This window comes from Nyctibius grandis, chromosome 1 (assembly GCF_013368605.1).
Source record: "Nyctibius grandis isolate bNycGra1 chromosome 1, bNycGra1.pri, whole genome shotgun sequence".
NCBI classification, from domain to species: Eukaryota; Metazoa; Chordata; class Aves; order Nyctibiiformes; family Nyctibiidae; genus Nyctibius; species Nyctibius grandis.
This window is the reverse complement of record NC_090658.1, coordinates 91,645,797-91,657,904: the sequence shown is the minus strand read 5'-3', so window position 1 is coordinate 91,657,904 and position 12,108 is coordinate 91,645,797.

The window sequence follows — 12,108 nt, the reverse complement described above, 5'->3', positions numbered from 1 at the left end:
GAACGGTCAAACTCAAGTGAAGGACTCCCATACCAAGTTCCTGCAAGAAGTCTCTCTTCAAGGTTGTCTCTTCACTGAGAGATCATGAGGGTTATAACCTAAAATGCTGGAAAGTAAAAGATGACCTCATGGTTCAGATTAATCAAGCTTTATCACCATCTAGGTCCATCATAAGATGCAGTTTTTCCATGAGTCAATAAGTCAGTAATTTTATTTCAGCTGGACTATCCAGAGCCTAAAATGCCTAATTTCTCTAACTTTTCTTGCTGTAACATTCTTTCTCAGCTTTGAACCCTAATGACTGTTAATTCCACACACAGATAACATTATGTTGACACCTGTAGAAGGCAAGCACTGAAATTTCTTTGATGTGTGTCAGCACTGGCACCTGAAAAAAGAAAAAAACTAACTTGAAAACAGTTCAAAATTTCATGATGCCAAAGAAGACATTGCTAGGAGAACATGTTTTCCAAAGATATACATTCAAATCAAGAAAATCTCTTAAACTACAAAAATTCAGACAGAAGCTTTTCCTTTTCAAGGACTTACATGAGGAAAAATAAAAGTCTGTAGAGCATTACACTGTGGTGAACTTCCATCAGTTGCTGGTTGCAAAGGAACTTTCTGCTGAGCAAAGCTCAAGAGACTAAATGAAGCAGCCTTCAACTTCAATTCTGCGAGCAAAGGCAAGATGAAGACAGTGCTTGGGCAAGTCCAGTTGTAAGGGGACAGACATAGCTTTCAACCACATTCAGTTCCTGCACCTCTTCTCACCTGTTTTGATAAGTATGAGCTATATGCCAACATTCTAATGGTATCTTGAAGTGATTTAAATTGGATGTCAAAACCTTGGGACCCATGAAGTCCTGCAGAAAGGTGCCTCTTTCCTGAGCACCTGCTGCTGCAAACAGGGCAGCCAAAGCCTTCATCCTTCATCAAAACATTCCCATGCTTTTTTCCATGTTGTTGTCCTATCTCTTTTCCTTCATCTGCTCAGTCTAAGTCCTCCACCTTTTGCCTTCCAAGTACTCCTAAATATCAGTCTTCTGCAATTTGTAGCATACATTGAACCTTCAGCTTTGTTGTCAGATATTTATATGGTACCTTTTATTTTGATGTGGAACTTTTATCCCCCAACTTCTTGTTTTAAATAGCCTATCATTCATTAAATTAGGTGAGACTTAAATTTCATTTTGTTTTCTTATTAGAAGTAGTTAATCTTTTTCTTTTGGCTGTTACCTGACCTCTGCAACAATGCAAATGACTTTTTGTTCCCCAAGATTTGGACCTCAGTGTCTTCTTTTCTGTCTTCTCTAATTCTGTCTGCATATATTCTCTTATTGACCATACATACATATTTAGATGAACTGCCTAAGATGTTCATGTGATGGCATATTATGCCTGCCTACATGTCATTCTCAACATCTACCTATGCCTGCCAATTGACAGAGGCTCCATGACTGTTAGCAGCCTAAAAAAGCAGACCAATTTCAAAGGAATTCAAGAGCTGGTTGGATGCCTCGGAGATACAAACTGCCTTAAACCATTGTAAATGTAGGTACCTAAACAGAGGACTAAGATCTTATTTAGTATGTCCACCAAGACACACGTAAACAGAAATCAGCCTGTGGTAGCCATGTATTGCCTGATCCATCAGCACCGGATCTGCCACAGTACATGCTGCCACTTCACTAGGAAAACAGGTAGATATGGGAGGGCTATTGAATGGTAAAGGACAACAGGGAGTTGACAATGCTGGAAAAGATATTAAGGGACACAGGGCAAAGCTGTGGGAAATCAAGCTTGTTTAGCTCTACTGTCATGGAACAAACCGTTTACTGCAATTGTCTCTTCTGAAGAGCTATTACTTGCTGCTTTGTGCTTCCCTGACTGTCTCCTTAGTTTTATATGATATTCTCCTCACATCTCATCTTCTCCATCTGACTGCTATTTAGTTTCCTGCCTATTTAGTCATATAAAGTCATCTATGCTAAAAACAGACACGGATGAAGTTTTGCTTCCTTTTTTATATAAAAGAGAGGGCGAAAAAATCCCAGCTTGCTACAGAACCAGACCAGTTTACCAAAGCTGCCCACCCCTTCCCAGTCAGCCTGGGGACATTTTATTCAAACAAGCCATTCCAATATTTCACAAAGCCAGTTCCTTGACTGATGAGGTTTTACTAAACCACTAAAGAAAAAACACCTCCCTTCCACTGGTTTACTCATCCCTACTAGTATAAAATTTTACACATCGAGAAAATTGAGGGTTTTTTCTTTTTTCTGCAATAAAGATACAGAAGGCATGTAACTGGCTGCGGACACTGAGTCTTATACAGCATTATAATGTAAAACTTCATTACATTCAGGCGACTGACCAGTACAAGAGAGTGCTCCGAGGTCATTTCTGATTTGGGCTGGTGGTCGACACAGTGAAACAAGCTTTGGGTCAGATTTGGGTCAGGTTTGTCTACCTTGTAACAGCAAAGTCTGCCATCTCAGACCTACACTGCTTCACCAGATTAACACATTGGGAAAACCTTTTTAGAAAAAAAGTTGTAATACAAGGAGAAGAAAACTGAGCAGGAGCACAATTCAATGTTAGTTCAAGAAAGATGAGACTCGATATTGATAATAATTTTCAAAGGATACAGCACAAACTTCATAGCAGAAACATCCACTTGAAAGAGAGACTGGAAGCCAGCCAAACACCCTAAACTGCTGATGACAAATCATGGTTGCATAAGACATCCCCCAAATCATAGTAGAGACTAAACAGGGGAGTGAGCAGAGCAGATGTTTGGAGGTCATTAACAGGAGCTCAGTTTTCCTTGCCTGGTGGCTACCTCTACAGATATCTGATTCCCAGAAATTTCCTTGACTTCCAAACATCTGCTCTCTTATCCTGTTTTCTTTACAACCATACTGCAGAGAGCCTCATGCAGTCATGCTTTTCAGTCCTTTCCTATAAAATATTTGTATCTCACTCCCCTAAATCACAAAGGAAAGTATTTAACAGGTCTGGACCTATTACCGTTCATGGTAGGACCTTCATGTTCATTGTGGTTGATGCTAAACTGTATTACTTCGCTTTCGTTTTTGTTGCACACTGTGAGTGTGCACATAAACTGTACAAATAAGCTAATCTAGAGTACTTAGTTCCTTTAATTTAAACACTTAGACACTTTCCTTATGGTCTGTATTTTGCCATTTTACTGCATTTCTTTATCTGCTGCCCTTTGTCAAGTCCTCAGTCTCCATGAGAACTAGACATGCTTGAGACAGCTTTATTACTTTGCAAAACATGGGGGCCAAACACATATTTCCAAGTATGATTGCTACTCCTTTTCCTTCCTCTAATGGTCAAGCATATCTAGTTGTTGTGTGCAATGAGCTCTGGTATTGCTCAGGAATCCATTATCTCTAGCCATTTAAAATGTTTTCCCATGAGACAATAATAGGCAGTCATTCTTCCTTTTTGGATGAGTAGTAGTGTATTTGCTCTCCCTTTCTCAAAATTTTCCATACCTCTCAATTTTCCTGGAAATCAAAAATAGATTACATGAGCTGCAATAAGCTTCCTTGTTAATCCCCTCACATCCCTCAACACTCATGTCTAGCAGATAGCAAGTTCCTTGTGTGATCACATATTCTAAGCATCTCCCACTTACTAATAACTGTCTAGAGTAAATATTTTCTCTGTATTATCGAGTTTTCTAAGTTTTTTTTTTTAAATCTTTTTTAGTGAAGTGTTTTGTTAATGTGTTTCTCAGAAAGCTCTTGGTATCCCAGACATTTTAGAGTCATTGTTCTCTGTTCCTCTGCTCACACGCTTGCCAGAATAAGGTGAATTTTGGATTAAAGAACTGATTTTTCAGCACAGGAATCAATAAACCTGCAGTTAGAGAGGGACCAAGTCTCTTTTTTGTGATTTGGATCCACGGGGCAACCTCGGCAGTTTAGGATTTAGAAGTGAAGAGGACCTTGGAGTTAAAAACTGCAATCCTTACATAGGAGCATAACTCAGAGACTGTTGAGAGAGCTCAGCTGTCAGCAGCCACCCCCAGCCTTCAGGCTATTTTGTGGTTTCTTCCCTCTTCTCTCACTCTGTTGATGTCCCTGGGGGTTCTCTCTATGGCCATGTTTTCTTTTACTTGCTATTCCTTAATATTGTAAAATGATTACATGCCTTTTTTTACTGTCTCAGTGTTGAACATGCATCAACCCTCTCTCTGCCCTACTGACCTTTGCATCTCAGTTCCTACACTCGTTTCTGCTTGCTTCTCTAGATGACCATGCTTGGGGTGAGCTCAGTTGGGCTGACACAGAGGAGGAAAGCTCCTCCTGAAGAAACTATTCAGGGTTTAAGGAGTCAAGGTTTGACTCTGCATTCCACTCTGATCTTCCTGTGGGCAAGTCAGAGGGTCCACCTCCCCAACGGTGGCCACTCTTACAGGGGCAGAGGTATGCAGACATCCTCCTGGAGGAGAAACCATGGACTGAAGCTGAATCCAAACTGTTTTGAACTCCTTGGATGCCCTGAACCTGGACGGAGCAGGTGCTGTTAGTGTCAGTCCCTGTCCTTTCCTGCTTGCTAGGGAAGTAATCCCTTCCTCCCAGGTGGGAGCAAAGCCCCCACTCCTTTCAGGGTCCAGCATCCCCCCCACCACCCCAAGCTGGATTACTGTGGTTTATGTGTCTTGAGCTAAACACATAGGTGATACACAGGCTCCAGCTGGTACAAAAAGGAGGCATCTTCCACCTCTATGGCTCAGGACACCATATGCACATCATTCTATATTCAAATTCTTCCGGTGGTTTACCATCAACTTCCAAAGGCAGTCTGAGGATATAACCCTAATTTCTCAAAAAAATAATGGCTTAAGTCTCATCTACATCAAAGACCAGGTTTTGGTCTGTAAATGACTGTGAGAGCTGCGCTCCTCTGGGACAATGGACTTTCAGACTTGCTGACAAAAGTGTAACAATATCCAGTAGCAAGGAGACAGAGTTTGACAAAGTCAACCTGATCTGAATAAGAAGCAATTTCCTAGCTGTGAAGGTAATTAAACGTGGGAGCACTTCACCACGGAAGAGGTCTGCCCCTCTACTCCGCTCTTGTGAGACCCCACGTGGAGTACTGAGTCCAGCTCTGGGGCCTCCAACATAAGAAGGACATGGAGCTGTTGGAGCGAGTCCAGAAAAGGGCCACAAAGACGACCAGAGGGCTCTCTCCTATGAAGACAGGCTGAGAGAGTTGGGGCTGTTCAGCCTGGAGAAGAGAAGGCTCCTGGGAGACCTTCTAGCAGCCTTCCAGTACCTGAAGGGGGCCTACAGGAAAGTGGGAGAGCGGCTTTTGACAACGGCATGTAGTGATAGGATGAGGGGAATGGTTTTAAACTGGAAGAGGGGAGATTTAGATTAGATATTAGGAAGAAATTCTTTACTGTGAGAGTGGTGAGACACTGGAACAGGTTGCCCAGAGAAGTTGTTGATGCCCCCTCCCTGGCAGTGTTTAAGGCCAGACTGGATGTGGCTTTGAGCAACCTAGTCTAGTGGAAAGGTGTCCCTGCCTTCTATGATTCTATGTGGTGTTTCTGAGCAGCAGACAGCGAAAGACTGCCTGATAGGTCATAATCGGGATGAAACCTGGGAATGTTGAGATTTTGGTTTGCTTTCCTCTAAATAAGTGAGGGGTCTGGCCTCTCACGGTAGTGACCTTGTCTTGTGTCGACCTGTCTGAGTTAGCCTCAACTAGACAGCTCCAGGGCTGCAACAGCACAGAGCCTAGGAAAGGTTTTGAGAAACTGGGTAAATACCTGGCTAGCTCAGGCTGAGTTCAGAGCTAGCAAGGGACATGCTGGGACAGGAAGTATCAGCACACTAAACTGGTGTAGCAAATGTTTGGGAAAAGCTTAGCTGCTCAGCTTGCAGGATTGGGTTCCTCTGTGCACTTGTGTGAGGAAGGGATTTTCCTTTCCATCAGATTGGTAGGGACTCTAAGAGATATTTCATCTTTTTCTCTTCTTTGTGGTACTGGTTTGCCTACCGGAATAATTTGGACATATCCTGCCTAGTCATGTCCCCACAGTACAGGGCTGTGGGGCTGATTTTATTCTCTGTCTGCAGTAATCTCTTGAAGCCTGAAGTGTGTAAGTCTTTGAGCAAGACACATGCAGCTATCTGAATGGCCAGGAGCATGATGAGAACAAAGTGAGTCATCGCATGGTTTCTGCTGCCTTATGAAAACTATGGCTAAGGCATGATTAAGAACTGAAGGATATATTTTTTGGGGCTACCCTAAGTCCAGTGTTTTTTCAGGATTGTTTGTTTTTTTTTTTTTGACATGGCCTCTTTCTCTGTCCTTGATGTTTAGGGGACTATTTAGTGAAAGGGTGGTTTGGCCAGATTCTGGGTTTTGAGGTGTTAGCTGGGAGGAGAGGCAGATGGAGGCTGGTTGTGCTGCACAGCAGAGTGCCAGATGTAGGTGTGGGTGATCTGTGTGAGTGATGGGGAGGCAAGGGCATGAACCTGAAATGTTCTGAGCTTTGGAGGGGCCAGGGAAAAAGCTAAAGCAACAGCTACATGTGATGTGCTGAATTATGAGGCCAGAAGAGAGGAGTCAGAGAAACGGGAATGGCTGGGGCGCATGGGAGGAAGCAGAGGACTGAATGGACTTGGAGGAGTCCTGTAATCAGACGGAATCTAATGCAGCATCTGGAGCAAGGAGGAGATAGATGTGGGAGGATTGAAGAAGCTTTGGGTTGAAGGGTTTCAAGGTCTTGAAATCCCTCAGGGCTTTTGGGAGAGGAACGGAAGTTAAGAACTTGGGTTTCATGCTGCACTCTGTGGACAGCCATGGAGCATTTGTCCCCCTAGGAACCACGAGAAAGACTCTCATTAGGGGGTGCAGACACACATAGAAAACCTTTTATCTCCCCTGGCAGTTACAATGTGTTTTGTGCACATGACAACTGCTGCATCCTCCTCACTATATTCAGAAATACTATAAGTTTACCCAGGCGGGACAACCTTCCCAAACAGGTTGAGCGGGTCCAGACTCCGTCAGTCTTCAGGAAACACTGGAAACTAAAATTAGAATTTAGACTCTTCTATCTATGCCCAAACTCACACCAAAGCCCACACTTCAATAAACAAGTACCTGTTGTACAGATACTGCAATTCCTGAAGACCCATTTGGATGAGATTTCCGATGCTGGAAAACAAGGAAACATGTCCTGAAAAGTGAATGAATCTACAGAAACTGTAGCTCTTAATTTTTATATCATTGTGGCTACAATTATATTTGTCTGGTTTAGTCACCGCAATTTTTTCCCCTGTCCCACTCTGGTCACCTCTTGCTGACTTCTCTCTCCACAACATCCCACACTTTGTCCTCTCATTCAGATTATCCAAGATCTGATCATCTTCTCTCTATTCTAGCAACTTCTACCTGACTTCCTTTCCTGCATATAAAAATACAATCTCAAGAATTGAGCTAGCTTGTTATCAAGGTGGATACATCCCCTCCTGCTTTGTTTCTAAGTTAATTCTGCTTTAAAAGCTGTAGAATGTAGGTCTTGTTCTGCTAATACAGGCCATCATCTTCAGCCAGTCACTGCTTGGTCATACCTGATTTCTTTTCTTCACCTTCTCATTCTCATATAAGCACCTCTCACTCTATTTCAGTATGAGGAAAAGTCTGCCTTTAACTTCTCCACTATATATTATTCTTCATATGCCTTCCATGGAATGCATCAACTTCAGTCCTTTCTAAATTATGGTGTTGTTTTTATTCCTGCCAGCATAAACTCAAGCCAGAGCAACTAGTAATACTTCCCTCTGATGGTTACATTCTGCGTTATTGATGTATATTGCTTTACTTGCCCGTTCGTGTTGTAACTAACTCTTCATGCCAAGCACATGATCCTCTCTGAGTAAACAAATAGTCCCAGGATACACAAGGGAACTCAAAGCCCTCATTAAAAAAAAATGAAATAGTAGTTTTCAAAAGAATGAACTCAGGTAATTAAGCCCTGCAAAATTCAATTTTCTGAGCAAAGTTCTCCAGCCCATTTATTTTTAAAATCATAGTACTTTATGTTATAAAACGTCTTAAGTCTTTGAATTTTTCCTTTGGCCACCATTAGGTCATATTTCAAATTCCTGGCACACTTACTTAAGTCTTCAATAAGTTAAATTGTTATTAGGCGTATTTTGAGTCTGTAATACTTTCCCCAAGTATACAATGAACATAAATCAAATATTCATCATATAATCACGATTCAAATATATAATGTTCCAGACATGATTAGGACAAATGTAGATAACTAATTAATGGAGTTCTGGGATTAGAAGTGAGATGTAACAGAGGGCAAATTAGTAACCTTTTTATCAGTTTTATCAGAACCTCACAGAAATCATCATGTTTAAGTTACGTCTCCTTGCTTTTTGGCTTAGCACTTTTTTCCCCCCCACATCTTTGGTCTTTGTTACAGGGTACTTTTTTGCCTATGCTAGAGTTATGATTATGTGATGCACCGATGCCCATGTCATAGGTGCTCTTATTTGTCAAAACCTGTTGGATTTAATCAGCATTATTGAATATGTTCTCAACAATATTAGGACTCAATGAACAATTCCAAAATAAGACTTGGCTTCTTCAAGATATCCTTGCAATATACTCTAAGTTGAAATAGCTTTCCACAGAATGGGGTAGAATACAGAAGGAAACCACTAATACGCTTCTAGACATCAAGAGAATTATTTTTCTTTTTCTTCAACTGGAGCAAACATATGCCAAAGCCTCCAAAATCTTCAAAGTGATGCAAAAGTTCTTTGCGTAGAGTTTGGCAAATAGAAAACAGAAGAACTTCAAGAGAAAGTTAGAGCTGGCCTATTTGTCCTCATCTTTCCTTCTTCCTCAGGTGTTGTTCTCAAAATATCACCATGACCCCTCTACCAGCGAAGTGTCCTTACATCTAGTGAAATAGATGACAATGCACTGGGATGCAATGTAATGTCTTGAAAAGTTCACAGTGTAACTGCATTTGTGCCATAACTATGACTGTTATTTCACTGTCAGCTCCAAAGAAAAACTAAGTTCAAAGTAAAGAACAGAAAAAAGCATCTCAATAATTTTAGTCTGCTTTGTCTCCTCTGCCCATTGTTTAGCATGGGAATAATTTTTATCATTGCTTTGGTGATCAACATGTGCTGACATGCACAAAAGCCAAATAATCTGTACACAGTTTTCATATGGTAGTACCTTTTTGGGCAAAAAATTCAACTGATATACTCGGTACCATTCCTTGTGTTGCCATATATCATCCATCATATACATATGAGATCTTGTGTTCCTGGCTTATTGCATCTTTCAAGAAGTTTGTTTTCCTGGCCAGTCTTGTTCAGCAACATTCTACTCTGAAAGGTCTATAAACCTGTAGCAGATGTAGCTGGATGCCTGCTCAATGATAGTAAATAACCTATGATAGTAAGAACCACTCCTCTCCAATGAGTCTGCTTCGGCCCTGCTGACAGTGATCAGTCCACGCAGTGCACCTCAATGGTGAAGAATTAATTGGGGACGGAGGGAGACGTTATGCTGCAATAGAGCAGCTTCTCTCACCTAAGGCAGTTAATTGTACTTGTGCATTCACTATCACTCCATTCATGCAGGAGTTTCCCAAGTGAAGGCAGACATATTTCAGTTGTCCTTCCTACACAAAGACAAAGGACAGTTGCTCTGGTTTGTAACCACAACACATGGGAACTCTGGGTCTCTAAGGATGCCAGGGATATGTTTTCCCTTTTAAATAGTACTTCTCCCCCTTCACCACAGCTGTATCCTGTATGATATCTATATGACTCAGTGCAAAGCCACTGCCATCATCACTCCACATCAGCGCGTGGAGAAAAAAAGAAAAATAAATTAATCCCCTACTTCCCAGCAATTCAGGTTTTTACCATGAAGGAGTTATTTCTGTTACTTTTTCTGTGTCTAATGTACGTACCACGACTACCACCACAAGTCAGCAAACACACCAGCAGCACTTGGAGCAAGGGAAACAGAGTGGCTGTACTCCAAAGGACACATTTCCAGCAAACACACCCAGCTGAGAGCATTTGAAACCAGCTGGAAGGTCTGGTTAGTGTTCTGATCACCTCACAGGGTGTCACGTGTGGCTTCTTCACTGCATGCAATAGTAGCAACACATCCAAAGTGCTCAGGAATTCAAGTCGTGTTTCTGTCACACTTACTGTCTTAATTTGCATGGAGTTCCTTTGATCAGGTCAAATATGGCAGGTAGTAGAGGTTTTCATCCACTTTATTTATTGTACAAAATTCTGGATTTTTTTTTTTCTCAGAATCCAGCAGGAAGAAGCCTTCTCTTCAGATTTTCCTTCCTGGTGCTGGGGAGCTGAGACTGCTCAGCTCTGCCTACAAGCATATGTTAAAAGGACAGAGTAGATGGGAGTTCTTTGCATCAGTGGGAGCACTGAGGCTTCATGCAGATAGAGCAGGACCAAAGCAGACACAAGATAACAAATATCCCTTCTCCACTCTTCTTCTGTTCCTGTTTCCTTCATCCAGCCCCACCCCTTTTAATCTCATGTCCTTGAGGATGCACAAGAGGATGCAGCGATGTAGCACACGTAGTGTGAACTTGGGGATAAGGAATGAAATGGGACCTCCGTTGGCCCATGGGCACCTTCCTTTTCCACCAGCTCTGTAATCCTGGATCTTGATGTGGTTGCAGTGTTTCTGTGTTTAAAAGCTACATGACACTGGGAGGCCTGGAAAGCTATCAGAACACTCTGTCCAGTATTTAATCTCTATGGAGTAGCCATGCTTATTTACAGGGAAGATAAGAATGTTCTTTGCTTGGTTTCACCTGTCGAGGAACTTCAGGATCCTGCCTTCTATACGCAGACCTATATTAAATCAGAATTGATCCTGCTATGTATTTAGAATCATAGAATCATTTTGGTTGGAAAGGACCTTTAAGATCATTGAGTCCAATGATCGAGTCAATTATTTAAATGCATTCATATAGACATACACATACAAATCTATATTTACACATCCAAGTATATATTCACTATATGTTGAATATGTTCTGAACATATATTTAGTGGACATTCATTTTGAATGGTTGATAAACAAAGTCAAATTCCCTAATTTCCGCACTAGAAAAGAGAAAAAAATGGCTGACAGAATGGGCAACTTGGCTATACTCACCTAAGAAAAAACTTTAATACTCCCTTAGATTTTGAGGCCAGATAGAACCAGTCATGATCCTCCAGGCTGATTTCCTGGGAAATGTCAACATCATGCTCATAACTCTGGGTCAAACTCTTGCGTATGAACACAGTGAAGCAGGAGGAGCATTCCTTGCATCGCTGGGAGGCAGGAGATAGGCTCATCTGAGGAGAGCAGTGGAGAAGAGGTAATAAAAGCCCACATGATAACTGTGTTACTCAGAAAACAAGTGCAACCACATAAGCTGGCAGAGGTTTGCTCTGTACACGCTCCAAGCTCCAAATGACCAGCACAGGAGCAGCCAGCACATCTTAAAACCATCTTTCCCTACAATACTATGGGTACAGCTCCCCAGATAAGACAAACAGGAAGACGGAAAAGTATGTAGATGGGGACTTTGAGAAATTCAAGCTTAATGAGATAAAGACAGATCCAGTGAAGAAACTGAAAAGAAGCAAAACAACCCAAATGACAGTTTTGAAAAGGTAATGGTAGATAATATATTTTCGTTCTGCTTGAGAAAAGTGATGACGTTATGAGCTAGTTTCAAGCATGGAGGTTACAGTAGGCTTATCACAGAATCATAGAATCATAGAATGGTTTGGGTTGGAAGGGACGTTAAAGATCATCTAGTTCCAACCCCCTGCCACAGGCAAGGACACCTTTCCACTACACCAGGTTGCTCAAAGCCCCACCCAACCTGGCCTTGAACACTTCCAGGGAGGGGGCATCCACACCTTCTCTGGGCAACCTGTTCCAGTGTCTCACCACCCTCACAGTAAAGAATTTCTTCCTAATATCTAATCTAAATCTACCCTCTTTCCATTTAAAACCATTACCCCTCGT